This window comes from Oryctolagus cuniculus, chromosome 15 (assembly GCF_051225735.1).
Source record: "Oryctolagus cuniculus isolate XC-2025 breed Fujian yellow rabbit chromosome 15, ASM5122573v1, whole genome shotgun sequence".
NCBI lineage: Eukaryota > Metazoa > Chordata > Mammalia > Lagomorpha > Leporidae > Oryctolagus > Oryctolagus cuniculus.
In genome coordinates, this window is record NC_142881.1 from 38,688,226 (window position 1) to 38,712,824 (window position 24,599).

The window sequence follows — 24,599 nt, forward strand, 5'->3', positions numbered from 1 at the left end:
ACAGCCTTGCAGACTTCTCCCCTGAGCATCTCTGGGCAGGGCCAGTGGACTCTAAGACTGGCTCCAAGTCAGGACTCCTGCCTCTACCAGCCCCAGCCAGCCAGTCAGGCTACAGGGGTGTGGCTTTCTGACATGTGAAGTCCTATGGAGGGAGAGGGACTCTGGAACGTCACCCTGCGGCTGTCCGTCATGCAGACCTTCATAAATGCTTGCGACCCACTGGTGCAGCAGCAACTCACAGTTGCCCCTGGCACCAGTGTGACCACTGGGGTCTGCTTTTTGTTCAGTAATTGAGGATAGCCTTGAGGTATCCAGAAGAGCAGATAGGGCCACGCGTAGTTTTCACATGTTGAAAGGTTACATCAGACGTTAGAACTGGATTTAAATGCATTCTGCCTGTTGTGTGGTGCAATCCGCAGCAAGTGCCTTGCTGTTGCCGAGCCTCGGTGTTCCTGTCTCTGAAATGGGAGTGAAAACCTCATAGAGCGGTTGTGAGAAAGAAATGAGATCACACAGGAGAAATGCCTACCAAGTGATTTGGCCACCGATCTGTGATAAATAGAAGTTGATGCTAATACTTGTGACAGATAATTTCCCCACAGATGCTCCTTTTCTTAGCGTGATTCTAGCTGGAGATGAAGGTTCATTTCGCGAATGACAACTCAGTGATGTTAGTGGTCTGTGTCCTGGCTGAGGGACTGTCTGTAACAGAGGTATACAGTGAGTAGAAGGAGGTGCTTCTCCATTTGACTGCCGGCATAGCGCACTCAGTGCGCGCCTGCTGTGCTGAAGGGAAGAAGCAGAGTTCCTGCTCTCAGAGTGTGAGCCCTGCAGACCCCCTCAGCCCCTCCGTGCCTGGGGACCGCCAGAACCCCGCTCTGTCCTTTCTAGACTCTCTGGTGGGCCTCTCCTGGCCAGTTTCACTGTTTGGCAAATATGTTGAGTGGAAAAAGGGCTGAGTGTTAGGTTCAGTTTTCTGCATATCCTCTCACTGGGATATTGGCTTCTGAATTCTTAAATTTTGTTCTTTCCAGCCCTGTGAGGCCGTCAGTAGCTCTGTCACCACCATTGGCTGCCTTCCCAGGCCAAGCCTGGCTTTTCAGCTTCTTGCCTTTGCCCAAAATCGGCAAACACAAGCATATGAAAAATAGCTGCAGTGTCGGCTCATTCTAGCCGTCAAATCCTAGTGGTGTCGGTAGCTCTCCAGTACTTTCCCCCTAGCATTTCCAGTCGATCTTTGTGTTAATATAGATCTGCCTCGTGCTCAGAAGAGGAAGCCTAAGCAAGCTCTGATTCTCCTAAGAGAAAGCAAGCTCTAGGTTCTCCTTACTGCAAGTCCCTGGTGGTCTCAGAAACCCTCCAATATATTCAGGTAATTTTTGGGGGCTATTTTCTGTGGATTTCTAGTTATTATAATAAACAGTTTTACTGTAAGCTTTACTATAAGTTACTCTGTCATAACTTTATTCATGGTACCTTAAATACTCAAATAAACATTGAGTCCAGTGCCTCTTCCTATATGAATTTCTTCTAGAAATGTAAACAGAAGTGTGTAAAATATTATGTTCTGGTAAAATTGAAGTGTGTAACCAGGATCCTAGAGCAATTGAAATGTGTAACCAGGATCCTAGAGCAGACAGAAACTTTTTTTTTTTTTTGACAGGCAGAGTGGACAGTGAGAGAGAGAGAGGCAGAGAGAAAGGTCTTCCTTTTGCCGTTGGTTCACCCTCCAATGGCCGCCACGGCCGGCATGCTGCAACTGGCGCACCGCGCTGATCCGAAGGCAGGAGCCAGGTGCTTCTCCTGGTCTCCCATGGGGTGCAGGGCCCAAGCACTTGGGCCATCCTCCACTGCACTTCCTGGCCACAGCAGAGGGCTGGCCTGGAAGAGGGCAACCGGGACAGAATCCGGCGCCCCGACAGGGACTAGAACCCGGTGTGCCGGCACCGCAAGGTGGAGGATTAGCCTATTAAGCCACGGCGCCGGCCAAGACAGAAACTCTTTCACCTTGGCCTTCTTAGAGCAGTCCGGGGATTGTTCCAGTACCTACAGAGGTACTTTTGGCATCCCTACAGTCATATCCTGTGGAATATGAGCCATTTGGCTTTGGCCTTGAAAATGTGAGATTAAATATAAAGTCTAGATTATCCACCCATGCCCCCCATCTCCCCAAGACAAAACACCTAAAATGCTAGATAAAATATTTTCTAATTATGTTGTCCGAAGGATCGATGAGCCAGGGAGAGAGAGAGAGTGACCTGACAGGTCTCTTCTGCCCTCCTGAGTCAAAAGCAAAAGCAGGGCCCAGAGGCAAATGCATGCCGAGGCTGGCACCTGCCGGGAGGTCACTCAGGAATTCCCAGGTGACCAGCCCTTGCTAGTAGCTATGGTAACCAGCTATGCTTACTAAGGTCACAGAAGACAAAGGGCTAAGGCCCACTGAGCTGAGGGAGGGGTGTCACAGTGAATATCTGGCATAGTTAGGACCAAGAAAGCATAGGTTCATTAAGAAAAGATCATAGCCCTTCTTAAAGAGAAACTCAGCTAGGAAGGATGCCTGTGTTAATATTAGCTCTGGGTAGAGGGGCAGGGGACTCCTAAAATTCATAACCACAGCCTGGCCTTAGCAGGGCTTTGCAACCTGATTCCTTGTGTTCTGACAAATCTCAATCAAGAATTTACTTTTAAAAAGTCCCTGGATGCAGTTCTCACAGTTTAGAGTAAATAAATTACAACAATATGTTGGAAGACCTTTAAAAAGAACTTGCAAATGAAGAACTATTCCATGTTTATGGTTAGGAAGACTTAATATAAAGAAGATAATTATTGTATACAATGCCAATCAAGACCCAAATGCCAGTAGGCTTTTTTTTTTGTTTTTTCCTCAAGGAATTTGACAAATTGCTTTTAAAACTTGCGTGGAACTAGAAAGGGTCATGAAAATTCAAGAGTGTCCTGAAGAATAGTAGGAGGACTTGTTGCAGCAAATACCAAGGTTTCTTAGAAAGTTACAGTAGCCAGTATTGTTGGGGATAAGCTGAGGGGTGGACAGATTTCCTATGGAACGAAATCAGAGCCTTGAAACAAGCCCGTGCGTACAAGAAGCTATGGCTGCTACCGAGCTGAAAATGGCGCTAAGCAGGAAGAGAACAGACCACACAATAACTGGTGCCAAAGCAAATGGTTATCCACATGGAAAAACATGAAACCAGGCCCCTACCACAGGCCTTGCACAGAAAAGCAGTTCCAAGGGATTAAATGATTCAGGATGAGAAGGAAAGCTTTAAAAAACTTTTTGGAGATGATATGGACTTCCAGGATCTTGCAGTTGGAAACAATTTCTAATAGAAGAAACAAAAACCAAAAGGAAACAATTGATAAATGTAATCACATTAACATTTGGAGTTTTGTGTTTTCAAAGGACAACATAAAGTGAACAGATTAACTACAAATTTGGAGAAGCTATAATTGACACAGCATTAGTATTCAGAATATATAAAGAATTTTGATAATTAATAAGAGAAAAATCCTATAGAAAAAGAGGCAGAAAGACCTGAATAGGCATTTAACAGAAGAGAAGACATGGATGGTCAATAAACAAAAGATTCTCAACCTCCTTCATAACTTGGGACATGCAAATTACAGAAACAGTGACATGCCATTTCACATCTACCTGAATGGAAAAAGTAAAACAGCTGTCAACACAAGTGTTAGCAAGCTGGCAGGTGATGCATGTCACACCCTACTGGTGGAGTATAAATGAGTGTGACCACTTGGGAAGCCATTTGGCATTGCAGAGTTGGTGACGTAAAGCAGTTCCATTTCTATGCATATATCCTACAGAGAAACAGCTGCACATGAAAATCAAGAGACAGAGAAGTATATTTATAACTGTCATTTGTAAAGGCAAGAACTGAACCAACACACATCCATTAAAGGTAGATTGGATAAATAATTGTTTCCCTCCCTTCCTCCCTCCCTCCCTCCCACCCACAGAGTAACATGGAGAAAGCGAAAGACAGCATATGTATGTGAGTGATCTTCCATCTGCTGGTTGATTCTCCCAAATGGCTGCAACAGCCAGATCTGAGCCAAGCCAGGAGCCAAGACTCCATTCTGGTCTTCCACGTAGGTGGCAAGGGCCTGAGTTCTTGGGCCATCTTTCACTGTCTTCCCAGGCACATTAGCAGGAAACTGGATGGGAAGCAAGGCTGCTGGGACTTAAATCAGCACTCTCATGTTGCAAGTGGCAGCTTAACCTGCTGTGCCACAACATTGCCACTCTTTTGTATTACTTCAATGGAATATAAAACATAAACAAAAATGAATGGCAGCTACTGCTACCAATGTTAAGGAATCTCACACACATGAAATTGAGTGAAAAAAGCAGGGTACAGAAAAGATACCCACTATGATTCCTTTACTTGAGATTCAAACCAAACAAAACAATCTATTTGAAAGGCAGTGTGATAGAGGGGGATAGACACAGAGAGAAAAAGATCCTCGTCTGATGGTTCACTTCTCAAGTGACCTCAACAGCCAGGTCTGGGCCAGCTTGAAACCAGGATGCAGGAATTCCATCTGGATCTCCCACACGGGTGGCAGGGCCCCAAGCACTTGGGCCATTTGCTGCTGCTTTCCCAGCCTCATTAGTAGGAGCTGGATTGGAAGCAGAGCAGCTGGGACTTGAACTGCCATGAAGCTGGCTTCAATGTATACATTTTTAATGAATACATAATTTGCGCAGATATAAAAATGATAAGGGAAAGCAGGGAAATAATAAATAGAATTTGGCCTAGTTGTTAGTTGTAGATAAGAAGAATGGAGGAAATTGGGGGTGAGTACAAAGATGATCCAAAAGTATTGCTAATATTTTCATTCTAGGCAAAAATTTCTTCTATATACCTCATACTCATTTCATATGATGTGCTCTTCAAACAACTTCAGAAAGTTTTGCAGCCAAGTAAACTTACAGTAATTTGTTGAATCTGTCTGAGCAGGATCTAGTCTGGGTCACCAAAAGTGGTAGGACTTAGTTTGCAAGGAGCCCCCATCAGAGTAACAAGAGTTTTAACAAAACTGAAGCAAGAATGGACATCGGACTTAGGGCGAAGCTCAGGTGGAGGAATGGAGAAATCACTGCTGCTTCATGAAAAGTGTATGGGAACAATGTCCCCCCAAAAATCAGCAATTTCCAAGTGGAGAACTCACTGTAAGAAGGGATGAGACCATGTTGAAGATGAAGGTGCAGTGGCAGACCATTCACGTCGATTTGGGAGGAAAAAAATTAATCTTGTTGAAAAGGACCAAGCATAACCACAGAAATGATGCCAACACCAGAGGCTTCTCAACTCTTCCGCCTACACACTCCCGAGCAAGAATGAAAGTGGAGCACATTTTCTGCTCAATGGGTACCGAAACTATTGCACCCGAGTCAGCTTCAGACATGAGCTGAATTGTCAATGGAAATTTTAAACAAGTGGGATCAGGATCCTGAAGTCTCATCCAACAGCTGTGATAGGAGAGGAAACGTGGCTTTTCCATTCTGATCTAGAGCAGAAAGTGATGGCTGCCAAGAAGAAGTGGTCCAATCCCAGCAAAAGCAGACCAGTCAAATGTCACAACAGTTTCGAGGGTCGCACGAGGCATTTTGCTTGTTGACTTTCTGGAAAGCCAAAGAATGACGTCTGCCTGTGAGGAGAGTGTGTGGAAAAAGCCAAAGCTCTCGCACAGAAATGCCTGGGAAAGCTTCGGCAGAGTCCATCACCAATGTGTCAATGCTGTCGCTCATTCTCACCCAGCAAGGGCAATTTGGGGAGAATTTTGATGGCAAATCATTAGGTTTCATTCATTCACTCTTTTTTTTAAAAAAAGATTTATTTATTTATTTGAAAGAGTTACACAAAGAGAGAAGGAGAGACAGGAGGCAGAGAGAGAGAGAGAGAGAGAGAGGTCTTCCATCTGCTGGTTCACTCCCCAATTGGCCGCAATGGCCAGAGCTGCGTTTATCTGAAGCCAGGAGCTAGGAGTTCCTGTGTGGGTGCAGGGGCCCAAGGACCTAGGCCATAGCAAAGAGCTGGATTGGAAGTGGAACAGCCAGAACTCGAACAGGCACCCATTTGGGATGCTGGCACTGCAGGTGGCAGCTTTACCCACTACGCCACAGTGCCAGCCCCATCATTAGGTTTCCATCTCACGATCCTGCTTTGCCTCTTTTTTTATTTTTATTTTTTGACAGGCAGGAAGGACATTGAGAGAGAGAGACAGAGAGAAAGGTCTTCCTTTGCCGTTGGTTCACCCTCCAATGGCCGCCGCGGCCGGCATGCTGAGGCCGGCGCACCGCGCTGATCTGATGGCAGGAGCCAGGAGCCAGGTGCTTTTCCTGGTCTCCCATGGGGTGCAGGGCCCAAGCACCTGGGCCATCCTCCACTGCACTCCCTGGCCACAGCAGAGGGCTGGCCTGGAAGAGGGGCAACCGGGACAGAATCCGGCGCCCCGACCGGGACTAGAACCCGGTGTGCCGGCGCCGCTGGGCAGAGGATTAGCCTAGTGAGCCGCTGCGCCGGCTGCCTCTTTCTAACTTCTTCTCACTTCCTACTTAAAGGGCACCCACTTTCCTTCAGTTAATAATGTACAAAAGACTGCTTTGACATGGTTAAATTCCCAGGACCCTCAGTTCTTTAAGGATGGGCTAAATGGTCAGTGTCATTGCTTATACAAGTGCCTTGAATTTGGTGGATACTATGTTGTGAAAGAATGTTGTCCATTTTTTTTCTTTTAGTTTCATTTACCATGAACTTTTGGAGGTCCCCTCATTTGTAAATAATGTTTTATAATCACTTAAACACATTTGACTGGTATCTACAGGCACAGTAGACACTTGCTCATTTGCATATTATATGAGGCTGTTATTTTCTTTTTCCTATTTCTTTGCTGAGGGAGGGGCTGAGGATAGGGGTGAACTGTTTGCTATGTAACCTTTAAGAATAGTAGGTTATTTTGGAACACATGGAGTTGGAAAGCATTATTCTGGCAGCCATTAGGATGTGGTTTGAATTCAGACAGTGGACCCTTTTTATGTGTGGTTTCAGCTTCTTTATGATTCGGAGACCCCAGATCCCATCAAGAAGTCATGAAAAAAAAAGTCAGTTCTTGTTGTTTGCGTTGAGCACTTGCTGGTCTCTGGGTTCTTAGTGCTTGCACCTGAGGTTCCAGATGACAAGACAACCAGATTTAACATGGTAGCCAACCTCCCTTCTCATTGTAAATGGCAGCTGTGTAACAGAAGTCCTTTTGCAGGGACCACCACCTACAGCTGTAGGCACCTCTACCACTCTGAGAGGCATCCTCTTGTCTTGGGAACAGTTGCAACAATTCCATTCGATGAGCTTGACAGCAAAACTGGCCCGAGGAGTAGAGTCATGAAGATAGCAGCGTGGGCTCCTAGTTCTTTGCTGGCATAGCTTCCCAGGGCTCCTTTGCTCGTTTACTCTCTGTCAATGGATGGACAGCTCATGATAGCTCTGGGTCTCCTGAGTTAGAGGAGTTAGTGAGTCACATGCCCAGGGCTACTCCTCCAACTGATATTTTATCCCAGCCATTTATAATGCTGACCAGATTCAAAGTAACCAGAACTGGCTGTAATCAGAGATGCAGAGACTCAAATGTCCAGTGACATAAACTGTTGAGTGATGCAATGTTCAGAATTAATATTTGGATATACCATATTCAGTAACTGGCCTGTTCATGGGTTTACCTCTGCTAATGATATATACTCTTGCCCTTGGGAGCTGACACTCTCTGGATCTGACCATTTAGGTCAAAGGGAATCAGATCATTTGAGGCAGAATCTCTTGATTATGTTGCTATCACAGTTCTAACAACTTAAAACGAGAGAGAAAGATAGAGAGGAAACAACCCCTAAAGCAACCATCTTGGTAGCAAATGAAAAACACTCTATGTGTACACGTAAAGTGTGTAGGTGTAGGTTATCATAAAATTGTTTGTGGATCTTGGAGCTTTCTGTTGGAAGGAACTGCTGTTGACACTGAAATGCCCTTTGAGTTGCCACTACACTGGTGCACCTGCTGCAGGCCGATGTCACCCCTGGATGCCTGCGACTTGAGGGAGGATAGAAAGCTAGATTCTCTTATTTTTTAAATGTAGAAACTGCTTTGAAACACTTTTTATTTTTCCAATTGCTAAAGTCTGACTTCTCACAGGTCGATTATTTTTTATATATATTGAAATTTGAGCTAAGGGGGTTCAGACAGATCAGCTGGATGGGTGGAGATGGCAAGAAAAGAGTCAAAGTTTCTTGTGTTCACTCAGGACATGGGAAACGATAGTATCTCTTACTGAAGCAGAGCTTTTGCAGTTTGGGAGAAAGGTTGTATCTGCGAATTTATTGAATGAGCAGTCATGATGTAGTATCCTGTTTGGTCTGTGGATAATTGGAAGTGCAGATGAGTTTAGAATTGGGCAGATTCTTTAAGGGGTATTGCTTTTCCTAACTCCTATCCATTTGTCCCAGTTCTACCTGTTGGAGTTCCCCTAGTGAGTGCACCCTTAGTCCCTCTGGCCCCGTGTCCTGAGTCCTGCCCCTTGCAGGGCTTCTCTCTGGCCCTCTTCCAATCACACTTTCCCCATGCAGTGAAAAGTCCCTGAGGTCAAGGTGAGGTTGTCCCCACCTGGAGCCTATGTGTGTCCTCCCTCCTAGACTATGCTCACGATACTCCTGGACCCTGAAATTGCTTCCCAAACATCTTGAACCCACGCTGACCTCTGCTCTGAGTGCACCCGGGGGTGGACTATACTGTGAGTGCTGTACCCTTGGACCTGAGTAGTGGCTGTGTGGAGGATGAGCTGAGGGAGTGTGTGTGTTCAGGGCTGGCACACGTGGGTTAGAGTGTCCCCGGCAGGAGGGTGAGCTCCCTGGCAGAGCAGGATGAAGCCAGGCTGGGTGAGGCCTCCATTTGCATTCTTGCCCTGGGCCCTGTGAATGTTAGAAGCCTTCAACTCCACTCAGAGGTTATCCTTATAGTTCCTTGAGGATTTCTCAACATCTGTTTTTCAACATTTATTTGTTATTCTCAGGTGCACCTGCTGAAGAGCAAACTCTCAGCTGAGCCAGCTCCATGACAGGCAAAGCAGCCACTTCTTTCCCACTTTGCCTTACACGTTTATTCTACACCCTTCCTCACCTGTTCTTTATTCTGGCTGCCTTCCAATTTCTCATCTTCTCTTATAATTTATTTGAGAGGTACACACACACACAGGGAGTGGGAGGGGGGAGAAAGAAATAAAAGAGAGAGAAATAGGAAGAAAAACAGACAAAACTCTCCCATCTGTTGGTTCACTCCTCAAATGCCTACAGTGACTGGGGCTGAGCTAGGGCCAAAGCTGGCAGCTAGGAACACAACCCAAGTCTCCCACGTGAGTGGCAGGAACCCAATTTCTTGAGCCATCACTGCTGCCTCCCGAAGTCTGCATCAGCAGGGAGCTAGAGTCAGGAGCTGGAGCCAGGGATTGAATCCAGGCATGCAGAGGTGGTCTGCAGGCTTTCTTACTTCCTGTCTCTTAATGGGGGAAGTGGGGGCAGTTTCCTCTCAGTTGCAGGAAGACATGGAGAAGTCAGGGGGAGGGTGCATGGGGCAGGCCTCTGTAGAGTTTTACAGGTTTGCCTTGGGTGGGAAGCAGAGACCTACCCTGGGGCAATATTGCAGAGAGAGTGGAAAACTGATTTCTGCATCTCCTGTGCAGACAGGAAATATGTCCTGGAGGAACTGGTAGCTTCTAGAAGATGCCTGTCCAGCCCCGCTCTCATGGAAAATGGTGGCGCTGCTTGCTGCACTGTGGGGCGGGGGGAGACCCCGGATGTTGGCTCCTGGGAGCTATGGAAACCTGTGGTCCAGAAGGGATTAACATCTTACGTGAATTCGTTGTCCACACATTGTATTAACACACCAAGGGCAGCTTGTGTGCATTCATTACGTAATGTGATTCCAGTACAGTCTGCCTGAATTGGACTTGGGAGAAAACTATTTATTTATTTGAGAAGCAGAGCTACAGACAGGTCTTCCATCTGCTAGTTCACTCCCCAAATGGCCACAACAACCGGAACTGGACTGATCAGGAGCCTGGAGCTTCTTCCTGGCCTCCCACACGGGTGCAGGGGCCTAAGCACTTGGGCCATTTGCTACTGTTTTCCCAGGCACATTAGCAGGGAGCTGGATTGGAAGTGGAGCAACTGGGACACAAACACGTTCCCATATGGGATGCTGGCACTGCAGGCAGAGGCTTAACCTACTATGCCACAGTGCCAGCCCCTTTGGGAGAAATTTAACCACAAGGCACCATAAAGCAACAAATTGTCCTTTTGGTATCTCTTCCTTCTTTGGCTGACTTTTTCCTCATCTGCCATGTCAAAGCTTAAGTGTCACCTTCTCAAAGTCTTTTCTGACAATTCAACCTCAAAGAGTTATCCCTGGTGACTTTCCTTCTTTAGTTATTCCGTCACATGTTGAGAGCTTAGATCCCTTAATCCATGCACTCGTGGGACTTGCATGTATTGAGCACTTTTTGAGGTGCCAGGTACCGTGGTCAGAATTTAACTTACCTTTTGGGATATATGATCACCATTTTACCATCACTGTAATGATCACCATTTTACAAATGAGGAAACTGAGGCCCAGAGGACCATGCAGTAGGGGGCAGAGCTAGGATTTGAACCCACTAAGTCTGACTTCAGAGCATGGACCTTTCCTCTCATAGCATCTGCATCACAATGTCCCAGTGATAGTTGTATCTGTAACAGTGTTGAGTGTGACTTTCTCTGTTGCCTTGGAATGGCTGCCAAGCCCTGAGAGGTACTGAGCGTTTCATGTTTCTAGTCTTCAACAATTCATGTGGAAGAACTGGCTCTAGTCCCATCAACCCTGCCCCTGTCCTGGATCTCCAGAGAACAGGCTGGGCTGAGAAGGGGGCCAAGGATCTTCAAAGCCCTCAACTTGGGGTGGATGCAGAACTTTTGGCATGGCAGGTGCAGGTGCAGGGGTAGGGGCAGGGCTGTGTTTTGCTCCCTTCAAGCCATCAGAGAACAGAGGAGACGCTAAAGGAATACTTCACGTTTTCTTTCCTGGCTGAACATCTGGCTGGGCAGCCATCCTGCTGTTGGCCTTGTCCTGGGGGGAGAGAGGGTGGGATGGGAAATGTTGGAAAGAGAAGGCAAGGCTGGGAGAAGGGATGGATGTGGGCAGAGTCTCTCACTGGCTTGGCATGGCAGGATGCTTCAATTTCCCATAGGTCCAAAGGACACCAAGGAAGGTTCTGGGTCTGAGATGTCTTGCTCACTGGATTTCTGCTCTGTGGAAGAGGAGCATTCTAGCTATAAAGGTCTGTGAGGTAGACAGGGTGCCAAGAACTGAGGGTGGGGAAGAAGAGCTACAGCCCCTCCTCCTCCCCTTCCTGCCCTCAACCCAGAGGGAGCTGCAGCCTGGAAGAGGCAGATAGAGAGAGAAGCACAGAGCAGACACACTCAGCCATGCCAACCCCTCCGCCCTCCCCCCCTGCCCCCCGCAGCAGCAGGTCCGGGCTTCATTGGGAGAGCAGAGGCCTTGGCGTCAGATAGGAGATGGGAATCTAAATGGGTCTGGACTCAGCTGGCATAACTGAAACTGACAGGAAGCAATGGAATATGAGAGATTTTACAAGGGAGAAACCAGGGAGATAATTTACAACTGAAGATGGTGGAAAAAGCTAGAATATGTCGTTCTTATGGATTTGCAACTTTTGGAGAACTGGTCCATGTGGTTGATAGTGTGCTGTGTGGGGACCATCTCCCCTAACTAAGGTGCCCTCTTTGAAGGCAGGGCAGACCGTGTCTGTCTGATTTGCTGCTCCAGCCACCTTGCCTAGTAGGTTGGGCAAAACGTTGGAGTGAAAAGCAGAAGACATCACTATAGGCACAGGGAAGTGTATTGGTTCTTAGTCCTGGTATTTCAGTTGTGTGACTGGTCCCTCCAAGCAGATGCTCTTGAATGTTCGATACCAACACACTCTTAGTAGAAGGCCCTAAAGGAGGTGAGGAGCCTTGAGAACTGCAGTCCTGCAGCTCTGGGTTCAACACATTGCATTCCACACTACACTGAGGACTTTAGTCAAACAGCAGAACATCAGGGCTTCCCTTCCTTCATCTGCAAAGTGTCTTGATCAACTCAACTGCTCAGGACTCCTGTGGGATTTAAATGAGATCATGTATGAAAAGACCTCTGGGCAGAGCACTTGTGCAGTGCATGGAGGCGCTGATTGTAAAGGGTGTACAGCTAATGTTTTAAGATCTATGTGGTGGGGGCTGGCACTGTGGTGCAGTAGGCTAAGCCTCTGCCTGTGTCACCAGCATCCCACACGGGCACTGGTTCCCATCCTGGCTGCTCCTCTTCCAATCCAGCTCTCTGTTCATGTCCTGGAAAAGCAGTGGAAGTTGTCCCAAGGCCTTGGGCCCCTGCACCCATGTGGGAGACCCGGAAGAAGCTCCTGGGTCCTGGCTTTGGATCAGCACAGCTCCGGCCATTGTGGCCATTTGGGGAGTGAGCCAGCGGACGGAGGACCTTTCTCTCTGTCTCTCTTTCTCTCTGTCAGTAACTCTACCTCTCAAATAAATAAATTAAAATCTTAAAAAGATGTATGTTGTGAAAGCCTTAAATGTAAGGCCTGAAACTGTGAAGCTACTGGGAGAAAACATAAGGGGGAAGTTCCAGGGCGCTGGGCTGGGCACTGGTTTCTTGGATATGACCCCAAAAGCACAGGCAACCGAAGCAGAAAGAGAAATGAGACTGCCTCAAACGGCAAGGCTGCACAGCAAGGGAAACCTGGATGGACATTTTTCAAAAACAGACGCACAAATGACCAACCATGAGGAAAACACTCAGCATTGCTAATCACCACCAGGGAAAGGCAAATTGAAAAATAGTGAAACATCTTCTCACTCCTGTTGGAAAGGCTGTTGTCAAATGTGGAGAAAAGGGAGCCCTTTGCTCACTGTAGGTGGGAATGTGAATCAGTACAGCTGTCCTGGAGAACAGCGTGGAGCTTCCTCAGGTAAGAGCTGCACTCCCATGCCAGGTGCATATCTGAATGAGTGAGTAGCAGAATGTCAGAGATCCCTCTGCCCCATTCTCATTGCAGCAGCATTCGCAATAGCCCAGCTGTGGAATCTCCCTAAGTGCCTGTCAGTGGATGAACACCGGGTCATCTCCAGCTTCAGAAGAGAAGGAAATTCTGTCTATCCTTTGTGATGACTTGGATAATCCTGGAGAACTTCATGTTAAATGCAGTAAGCCAGGCGCAGAACAATAGAGGCTACAGGCCGTCCCTCAGAGGTGGAATCCAATACAGTGGACTCATGGGAGAAGAGAGTAGGATGGTGGTCGCCAGAGGCTGTGCCTGGGGGTGGGGAGGGCAGATGTTGGTCCAAGCGTGCAAAGCTTCAGTTGGATGGGGAGGGAATTCTGCTGATCTTCTGTAATGTAGAGCTAAGAGCAACTTTTTATTTTTTGATATTTGAACCTACTGTTTTCTTTAATATTTTTGGAAACAGTCTATGCTTAATTTACATTGTAATCAAAGACTTAATGGCTCAGTTAAATTAAAGTTCAACAAATAAAAAGTTAAAAGACCCCAGTCTAGCAGGAAAATAGTCAACGGCTATGAATGAAAATCAAATGAAAAGATGTTCAATTTCCCTGACACACAGTGTTTTAAAAAGCCACAAAATCATTAAAACAATAGTAGTATATAGTTCTTATCAATTTGTTTGGCAGAAATTTAAAACCAACTTTGACAAAACACTGTATTTGCAGCAAAATTAATATGCACCAGCATTTATGTTTTTTTTTTTAAGTTGATTTATTTGAAAGTCAGAATCACAGAAGCAGGGAGAGAGAGGTCATCCATCCACTGGTTCACTCCTCAAATGGCCATAACAGCTGAGGCTGAGCCAGGCTGAAGCCAGGAGTTTCTTTCCAGTCTCCCACATGGGTGCCCAAGTATTTGGGCCATCTTCTCCTGCTTTCCCAGGCACGTGAACAGGGAGCTGGATCAGAAGCGGAGCAGCCAGAGTTGGAACCAGTGCCCATATAGCATACTGGCACTGTAGGTGGTGGCTTAACCCACCACGCCACAGCTCCAGCCCTGGAATTTCTTTTCTTTCTTTCTTTTTTTTTTTTTAATTTAGCTCCCACATAGAAAAGAGAACATACAGTGTTTGTTGTTCTGCACCTGCCTTATTTAACACAACACTTTGGTTCTAACTGTTTTGTGGCAAATGATAGAATTCCATTCTTTTTTATTGGCTGAATAACATTCCATTGTTTTCACCACAAAGAAGTTAAGTATATGAGGAGATGTGTACATTAATTAGCCTAATTTTATCATTCCATATTGACCTTAAATAAACATGTATAATCATTGTCAATGAAGTATTTTTAAAGTTTGCTACACATGACCTGCACCACAGGTGAGGTTTTTTGAGTAGCACAGCCTGACCTGAGGTTTATTGTTTTCAGGCTGAGGACTGCATGAGGTGGGTAGGGTCCCCAGCTGTGGCTAGGACTGCTGCCGGCCTTTGAGGACTTTCGAAGCAGGAATCGGTAGAGACTACCTATGGGAAAGGGCTTGGAGGCATCAAGTGAGGAAACTTACAGGCAGGGCACTGCAAGGGTTAATGATGGGTCTCTGGCAGGCCCAGGGTCTTATTGTTTATTTATAGAAACGCCTCCGTGCTAAAGAAGGGGAGGGAAAGCAAAGCAAAGAATGTGTTTCTGTTCAGGAGTGTGTATGACAGGGAGAGTGGGGGGCGGGGAGAGAGAGAGAAATTGTCAGGTTCCGCTCCTCCCAGGATTCTGTTAAACACACACACCCCGCTTTCTCTCTAAGCCCTGTCTCCACTTCCTCATCTCCCAGCTGACTTTGTGCCACCTCTGTCCAGTCCTGTCTGGACAGCTTGTCTGACCTTGAACTATCACTCAATCCTCCTGGGTATTGCCTCAGCCAGAGCGAGCCGAGGCCTGGCAGAGGCTGCCCTGAAAATAACTCCCTGTGAAAGCTGGGCTTGTTCTTTTCAAAGGGTGCAGCAGGCTGCAGAGAAAGGGGGAGAGCGTCCCAGCCCCACCTCCTCTGCCTCCCAAGTTCTCTTTGGAAACAACCATTCCCCTTCCTGGGATGAACTCCATCCTTAATGAAACGGGAGAAACAGAGCATCAAGACTTGCTTCCTTTCCAAGTAAAAGACAGGGGCGCTGAAGTGCATATTAAATGCTGTCTGGCGAGAGTGCGCTGGGCTAGGTGGGGGAGGGGCCAAGTTGTCCTTTCTTGGCTAGACGCCTGGGAACTTGGCCCACATATGCGTTCTCCATGAGGGGGAGGTACTGCCATTTCTCCGTGTATAAACCTGGCCATTCTTAGGGTCTTCACATACAAGATTGGTTGTATTCATTGAGTGTGTTAGTAGTTAGTAGATTTAGAATCGGGCAGGAGCCACCCAAGAAGTTTCAGTTAAGACCCTTGCTCTACCCCAGGGTCTATGACTAGGACAATGGGAAATAAGAGGAATGCTTAACATGCTAAGAAGTATAAGGAGTAGGCTGGCGCTGCGGCTCACTAGGCTAATCCTTCGCCTTGCGGCGCCGGCACACCAGGTTCTAGTCCTGGTTGGGGCGCTGGATTCTGTCCTGGTTGCCCCTCTTCCAGGCCAGCTCTCTGCTGTGGCCTGGGAGTGCAGTGGAGGATGGCCCAAGTACTTGGGCCCTGCACCCCATGGGAGACCAGGATAAGCACCTGACTCCTGCCATCGGATCAGCGCGGTGCGCTGGGTGGAAACCCCAGGCCGAGGGCAGCCAGTGGGCCTGATCAGAGATGAGGGGAGCAAGGCAGGCCCAGCCTCTCTGAGTGGGCTGCTTCTGTGGCTTCCACAAACACAGCGAGAAGAGGGCTCTTGGCTGGGCTAGCTGGCCATGGCAGACCAGTTAGAGAAGTGGCTTGCTGCTTATGTGAACGACCCATACTCTACTCCACGAACTTGTCCTTGGTGCCGCCTAATCAATTAAAGAGTATAGCATCTACGTGTTTCTTATTGTTTGCTTTGTAGTTGGCATTGATGGCCAAGAGCTGAAGATCGGTAGGCATACTTTTAATTTGGCTCAGTAAGTGGGTTTTTGAGTCATTGTGGGAAATCCAATTGTCAGAATTACAATTGCTAACTCTTTCCTTAGCCATGGGCCCATGTGTTTACTAACCTTTATAAAAGACCTGTACCTAAACATTGGTGATTTCTGAGTGGCCAAATTGGTGCTTGAAGTCTCTGCACAGAGACTTTTTCTATTGGAAAGAAAAATCTTCCTGCAGGCCTTCCTCACTCAGGTCCTATTAACTGTTACTTTAAACAGAGTTCCAATCAAGTTACCTTCTTGTATCCTAGTCCATGAACGCTGAAGGGTTAGAGAGGGATTGTGTGGGGCTGGGTGTTGTGCTACAGTGGTTTAAGACACTGTGTCCCGTAACGGAGCGCTGGCTGGAGTCCCAGCAGCTCCACTTCTGATCCAGTTCCCTGGTAATGTGCCTGGGAAGCAGCAGGTGATGGTTCAAGTATTTGTATTTTTGCCACCCATGTGGAAGACCCCAATGGTGTTCCTGGCTCCTGGCTTCAGCCTGGCCCAGCCCTGCTGTTGCTGCTATTTGGACTGTGAACTAACAGATAGAAGCTCTCCCTCTCCCTCTCACTCTGCCTTTCAAATAAATAAGTAATCTTTTTTTTTCCCAAAAAAAGGAAGGTGTATGTTTGCTGTGGTGGTAGTCACACTGGCAAGAGTGGAAGGGACTATTAATAATCAAATAGAAAGGGATAAGATACCGGAACCTAAAAGCCATCAAGCAACCTGGGACTACTGAGTGTCCAGAAATCTGAGTAAGTCATGAGGACATTTCAGTGTGTTACAATCACGGAGTTTCACAGTGGTCACCTTAAATCAGGAAGAGAATTTTAAGCTCTATTTCAGATTGTCTGCTTCAGGAACATGGGAGGGATATAACACTTGGTAGAAAGATGTTTATGAGGGTGATAAACTCAAATGCCTTTAAGAGGCAGCAGATAATGTAAATTAGTGAAGTGACTCCGTGTCTGTAACAGAAGGGTGGTGTGCACAAACTCAGGGGAATTCAATTAAAAAATAGTTAGTGGCCATTGATGTGCAAATGCCAGGTGGATTCAAACAGTGGGCTGCCACAGTGAGATCCCTGGTCCAAGTGGTGAGATTGAAGTTTCAGTGCTGGGAGGTTTTAGGAAAGTCCTGGATGAGGAAGTGAATGCCTGCTAGCTGCGGATAACCCAGCCCAATAATAAATACGTGGCAAGATCTCACATAACAGAGGAAATGTGAACCTTTCTGTTGTTTCTAGTGCGCACGGCAAGCAGCAGGAGGGTGGGCCGAGGCATCTACGAGTCACTGCTCTTCAGAGGTCTCAGACTTCGCGAGGAAATGGACAATTAGCACGCCAGCAATCCTTTCTTTAGTGTCCTAAAACTTGGGTCAGTTTGTAAACTAACTAGTGAACAAAACTCAAATGTCTCAAGGGGCAATGGTCAGCGCGGTCATTCCCTCTGAAGCCAGTTGCTCCTGACTTCAGATCAGCCCACATGATTGCACTGGGCTCCTGGCTAGCTCCGCTTCAAATTATATTTGCTGTAGGCAGTCCAGAATTGCAGGAGAATTGAATGTCTCTTCGCAGATCCGTTGTGTATTTGGAGAATAAAAGGACTCTCTGCCGGTGGAGCTCATGGTTACATTTATGATTTGTTTTTTTCTGTCACCAGTCCCAAAGCTGGCTTCTTATTGGTTTTCAAGTGAGTTTATTTTCATAAAAACAATTTGTGGCTGATGGGGTCTGATAAGCCCCTTCCTACAGGAAAGAGCAACATTCGGGAGTCTGACTTGCTTTTAGAAATTCTTGGCCCTAAATCAAACTTAGAGATGTGTTTATATTTGGGGCTCAAAAAGACCAACCAAGAATTGGTAAACAAGCACACGAATGTGGAACTGGACCCTCAGGAGAAGAATCGCAGCTTTGATAAATGGCAACCTGATTTGGAAAAGTGATGCCTTTAGTTAAACATCGTTGTAGCCAAGTGGCCTGGGAGCAAGGCTTTGCATAAGTCCCCAAGCAAACCACACGAGGCAGGGCTCCGAACTGCAATGGATCCTTTCATTTACCACACTAAATTAATCCTTTATCAAAATGGGGCCAGCCTCTGAAAGAAGGTTTTCATATTGAGAAAAGAATTTACTTGCAAAAACTTGTTGAATCTATTATATAATTCTCAAGAATTTGCCCCTGTAGCTCAAGGCTGGTGTTTCAACTAACCTTGCAGTGCCTAAAACATAGAAGGATTCAACTTGATTTCATTCCCTTTTGATTTTTTTTGGAGAAGCCACAGGCTCATTGGGCTCTGTTTCATATTTTTAACTTAAATACATGATTTCTCTTCTTTTGATTTCTGTGTGGAGGGGATGTCACAGTACAACCTTGTACAAGTAACAGCCACGAGGACTATAAACAGATCTTTGTTTGTGCTCATTGTGGCTTCAAATTAGGAATGAGTCAAAATGGATAAACCCAAGATATGCAGGTTTGGCAGCATTCTTGTTTGTCATTTATTAATCAAGGGGAGAGTGGTTTCCTGCTTTGGGTCAGAGCCCATTCTCCGGCTTCTGTGGGGGTGGAGGAGAGGGGTGGTGATGACTGAGAGCTGTGGATGATCCTCGCTTCACATCTTACCAGTTGCTGGGTGCTGACCGTGCGTCAGGCACTGGGTCACACCGTGGAGATTCACAAGTGAGTTCGGTCCCTGCCCTCCAGAAGCCCACAGTCCAGTGGGAGAGTGGGACGTCACTCACTGTCATAATACCTGGAAGCAGGATGCTGTGTGAGTGTCCCCAAGGAAGACCCATCGGTGGTGGGAGAGTTCCAAAGGGAAACTTGACCTTGCTGGAGATCTTGGGAGGATGACACTCACCTGGAGAAACCTGCCAGCCGGCAGAGTGGGAGGTGGTGGTGGGAACACTGCAGGCAGAGGGAACAGCGGGGATGGTGGAGGACTTGGCTACGAGAAAGTTCCCTCCACCTTTTGGGAGCAGTGTTCTTCCTATGGAAGATACCGCAGCTTAGAGTTCTTGCTGAACTCCTGCCCAGCACCCAAAGTTGCCCTCTGCCTGAGTTTCCTCGCACCCTGTGGTCAGAGAGGGCTACTGGATGCTAGAGTGGCTCCTATGCATCTGGAATCGCGTGAAGAGACTTCATGCTTTAAATTTGAGCAGAGGTGTGTGCCCGTGGCTCTCTAAGTTCACATCCTGTCCCAACTGTTCATTTGCTGAATGTCCTTGGGAAAGTTACTTATCATCTCTGTATTTCAGTTCTACCATTTGTAAAATGGAGATATTCACAGTACCCCACTCAGAGGTCCGCTTGGAGGGTTGGGAGAGGTAATATTTAGAAAGTAATGGGTTTGGTGACTGGCATCTAGTGTAACCTCTTCTTGTTAGTTCTGAATATGTCTATTTTCTTACTGTTTATTTTTTTAAAACAAAGATTTATTTATTTGAGAGGCAGAGTTAGAGAGGGAGAGACAGAGAGAAAGGTCTTCCATCGACTGGACCGATCCAAAGCCAGGAACTTCTTCTGGGTCCTCCCATACAGGTGCATGGGCCCAAGGACTAGGGCCATCCTCTGCTGCTTTCCCAGTGCACTAGCAGTGGGCTGGATGGGAAGTGGGGTAGCCAGGACTCAAACTGGTGTCCATATGGGATGCTGTCGCCGCAGGTGGTGGGCTTAACCTGTTATTCCACAATGCCAGCCACTCCTTACTGGTTTTGACAAGTGCTCAGAGCTCGCTGGAGTCCAGTCAGAAACTTTACCCATATCCACGTCTGGTCCAGTGGTCATCCTGGAGAATCAGGCTGACTTCAATCATCGCATGTCTCAAGCCTTATGTGTATTTGAATCACCTCAGAGTCTCTTTAAAATGTGGATTCTGATTCACTTGGTCTGAGGTGGGGCCTGGACTGCTGTATTTTAATAAAAGCCCCATGTCATGACCATGTACCTGGTCTCTGGGCCACAGATTGAGTGGGAAGGGTTGGTGCCAACCTCGGGGAGCTCCTGAGGTTCAGGGAGTCTCTAGGAGAGAGAGGAACCCCTGGAAGGCAGAGAGACTCACTCTCTAACCCGTGCACCTGGGCATGGCACAGCACGCTCAGCTTCCCTCTTCCTGTCTGGCCCAGCTACGCAGTCAATGTGAGGTGTCAACAGGCTCCCATTAGTGGTCTGGTTCATGAGCCACTCTGTTAGATAGGATTTTCCAGTGAGGACAGAAGAGTAGGTGTGAGAATTTATTTTAAGGGACTGGGGTGGGGGTGTACAATGTGCTGAAGGTGAGACAGGAGTTGGTGTTGAAATCTCTAGTCTGAAATGTATAGGATGGGCCAGCAGGCTGGAGATGCAGGTAGAATTTCTTGAGGTAAAATAGCTCCTTCTCCACAGCCCCCACCCATGAAGCCTTAATGTTTGCCTCTAAGGCCTTCCACTGGTTGGAAGGACCCACCTGTGTTATAGGGGGTTATCTGGATTATTTAAAGTCACCTGCTTATACATGTTGGTCACATCTGCAAAATCTCAGCCCAGTGGCATCTAGTGTTTGAGCAAACATCCGGGCACCGTAGCCTGGGCACATTGACACGTAAATGAAACAACACAACAGCCGAAGAGCATGGCCTGTTCCACGGCCTCAGGTCATACCTTTCATCCCTACCATGTAACCGTGTGGACAGATCTTTGGAAACTCCACAGACCTGCTCCCCATCGTAGGGTTTGCAGGGTCTATTAACATTTGAGCGTTGCCTGTGACTGTGGTTTGTGTTCTGTTCTGTTCAACTTGAGCCAAATTAACCAACTCTCTTGGCTACATTTCTTTGGGAAAAATAAGGTTACTGCAGTTCAAACAGCCTCCTCCCTTGGAGTGCCAAGCTCAGGGTTGGGAATTGAGATCCTGTTTACCTGGGGCCACATCACCAGTTCCTTCCAGGGGGTCTTGGACAGCTGTCAAGAGCCCTGTGGTCTTGACCCAGTCTGTCCACTGAAAAGAGAGGTGAAGAAACACTGTGGTCCTCAGGGAGATGCCCAGTGAACACACGCTGTGCTGCAGGATGATGGCATCAAGCATGTCCAAGACTTCACGTTGATCTTTGTTCAGCTTTCCCAAGGCATTTGCTAGTCTGATGGCATTTTCGATGTACAGCAGTCTGGTGGGATAAGCAGGGTGGAGACCGTTGAGCTTTGTTTTTTCCTGATTTGCGGAAGTAATTGCTACCGTCTCTTGGTGCAGTTGCTTTGGGCCAGAGGGCAAGTAGGAAAGTGCACTGCTGTGGATCCTGAGGACATGAGTTGGAATTCCTGTCCCACCTCTCACAATCGGCGTGACTGTGGACAAGTTACCATGAGTCCCAGTTCCTGCTTCTGGAAAGGCCACCCTGAAGTTTGTTTGTTTGTTTGTTTATTTGAAAGGCAGAGTTACAGAAGGAGAGGCAGAGGGAGGCAGAGAGAGGCAGAGAGAGGCAGGGAGAGGGGAAAGGGGAGAGGGAGAGGTCTTCCATCTGATGGTTCACTCCCCAGTTGGCTGCAATGGCTGGAGCTTTGCTGATCCGAAGCCAGGAACTTCTTCTGGGTTTCCCACGCGGGTGCAGGGGCCCAAGGACTTGGGCCATCTTCTACTGGCTTCCTAGGCCATAGCAGAGAGCTGGATTGGAAGTAGAGCAGCTGGAGGTCAAACCGGCACCCATGTGAGATGCTGGCACTGCAGGCGGTGGCTTTACCCGCTATGCCACAGCACTGGCCCCCACCTTAAAGTTTTGAATTGAGGATCACATGCCATAGAACTTGGGGTCTGTTATCTAGCAGGTGCTGAAAAATGGCAGTAACTTTTTCTTTTTTTTTATCATTCCTGTAGTAGACACACCTTCAGGTGCTGCCCACTTGAAGCACCTGTCGCTGGAAACTGCTCCCACAGACAGCCCTTGGTGAGTGTCAGCTGAGGTGCCTGGCTTTGCTCTGTGTGCCCCACTCCTTAGGCATAGCTCACTGGGTGAAGGAAGGTCGCCTAACCCAGGATAGATCTGTATTATTCTACGGGGAATTTGTAATTGAGATACTGGGGCACTGAGCCATTGAGCTGTGGGGAGCTGAGCTGAAAGGTTGTGTAGTCTTGAGAACTGAGGCAGCCGTGTTTGCTGTACACACGGTGTGCAGGCTGATGAGTTCTTTGATGAAGAGCAGAGGAGAGGTGAGCAGAAGCATAGGGAGGGGATGGGTCATGCAGCCCTAGGAAGACAGAGCCATAGTTCTTAATAGCTTTCCAGTTCCTATGAAGCCAGAAGGAGTCTTTCTTGACCTTGGATTCCATGGAAACCGTGTCTTTATGAGTTAGCGGCCTCTTTTCTAGATTGGCTTGAGCTGGCACTGTACCCTCTACTGAGAAGGTCAATGATGAAAACGAGATAAGAGATGGGAGTTCGGAGAGGCACAGGAGTTAGTGAGCTTGCCTTGCCTGGCAGGTGCAGTTGTTGAGCTGTGATTCCCTCTAGTCTTGGGCCACTAATGGGGAGTCCGTTGAGGTGCCCTGGGGAAGGAGATGAAGCCTGGGAGGGAATATGTGGTGCTAACCCTTGCCTGGCGTTTTCCCTCACTGACCTCTGCTTCCCCTTCCCAAGCAGCTGCTCACCCAGGCTTGGCTCAGAGTCATCAAGTGCCTCTGTGTCTTCCCCCTGGAGTCGGGCCCCAGCTCTCAGCAGCCCCATGCACTCTGTCAGGGGGAGGAATTATTGGTTAGTAGAGATGACTCCCTAAGGACCTGGGTCAACTCTACTCCCATCCAACAAATAATCTGGCTTGAGAATCAGATGTCCCTGATTATTTGGGTATTGACTGTGAAGGAAGCATAAAGCTAAATCTGAGGAATGCTTGGTCATCTCCTTTGGGTTTTCCAGAATGGCTCTTACAGTCTGAGCTTAGAGCCTTCCATGGGCACTGCTGGGGCTGGAGGATTGCAGGGAGCTTGGGTACCATCTCAGACTTGGCTGTCATGTGGCCAGTACCCACTGTTGGCTAAAACTGTACCTTCCACGTTCGAGGGCATTGAAGGGCTAGCTACATCAGAATCACAGGGGAGTGCTAATTGTCTTTATGTTTCAGAATAAATGGGATGGGGCTTGGAAGGCTCTGGTTTTAATAAGAACTGAGTGATTCTGATCATCAGTCATGGTGGAAATGACTCTCTGGGAGATAGCCTCATTGACATTGAAGAGTCTCTAAATGGGTCCTACAACAAGCACTATGGCTTGGGAAAGCAGTAGAAGGTGGCCCACGTGCTTGGGTCCTGGGAGAAGCTTCACATCAGCCAAGCTCCAGCTGTTGAGGCCATCTGGGGAGTGAACCAGTGGATGGAAAGTCTCTTTCTCTGTCTCTCCCTCTGTCTGTAACTCTGCCTCTCAAATAAATAAATCTTAAAAAAAAAAAAAAACTCAAGAAAATTTCTGTAGTTTAACCTTCATTCCCAAAACTGATATAGTTAAAGGCTGAATTGAGTCCCGCTGAAGTTCGTATGTCTGACTCTTTTCTCCTAGTGCCTGGGAGTGTGATTTTATTTGGAAATACAATCACTACAGATGCAATTAGTCAGGAAGAGGATATCTGGAGCAGGGTGGGTTCCTGACCAGTAGGACCAGTGTTCTTATCAGAAGTGAGGCATTTTGGGTGCAGAGAGACACATTTAGAGGATGTAGAGACCCAGAGAACAGCATGGGAATGAAGATGCCGTCCACCAGGCACGCCTGGGCCCCCAGAAGCTGGAAGAGGCAAAGGATCCTTCTGCAGTGGGCGTCGGAGGGGCACAGCCCTGCCAACACCTTGGTTCCAGACTTCTGGTCTCCAGAACAGAGAAAAGAGAATTCCCATTGTGTTAAGACACCCAGTTGGTAGTACTTTGTTATGGCAGCTCTAGGCAATTAATGCTGATGCTTTTAATTCTTTAGTTGTTAATATCAGTTACTATATTTCACTCCACTGAGTTGCTCTGGCCACCCTCAAGGGTGTGAAATGAAGATTCCATAAGGCCTGGGTGCAGTCCCTGGGGATGTTCCTGTGGCTAGGGTAGGTGGGGTGTTGAAAAGCAAGCAATCTTCATTCCCCTGAGAAATGTAATAGTGCCTCATGAAGCCAGCCAGTAGGCAAAGACTTAAGTGTGGAGAAGGCAGGTTGCTTCTCCCTTTAACCACCCCTTTATGAATCTGGCCAGACATCTTTTTAGAGGCCACATCTATTCATGCCTTCTGATTCTCCAGATTCGGACTCTGGGATTGCAGGTAGGAGAGGAGCGCTTGTTTGCATCTAGGTGAATTCATAGCCCTGTGATTAAGTGCAGGGCTCTGGGGGCCAGTGCTGTGGTTTAGCAGGTAAAGCCGCTGCTTGCAGTGCTGGCACCTCATATTGACACTGGTTCAA

The 24,599-nt window shown here is 47.5% G+C and overlaps 1 long non-coding RNA gene across 2 annotated transcripts in view; it reads left to right on the forward strand.

Annotated features, from left to right (window-relative positions):
* Window positions 1-24,599, forward strand: part of LOC103351369 (uncharacterized) — a 133,511-nt gene that overhangs the window by 460 nt on the left and 108,452 nt on the right. The gene's annotated exons all lie outside the window — the stretch shown is intronic.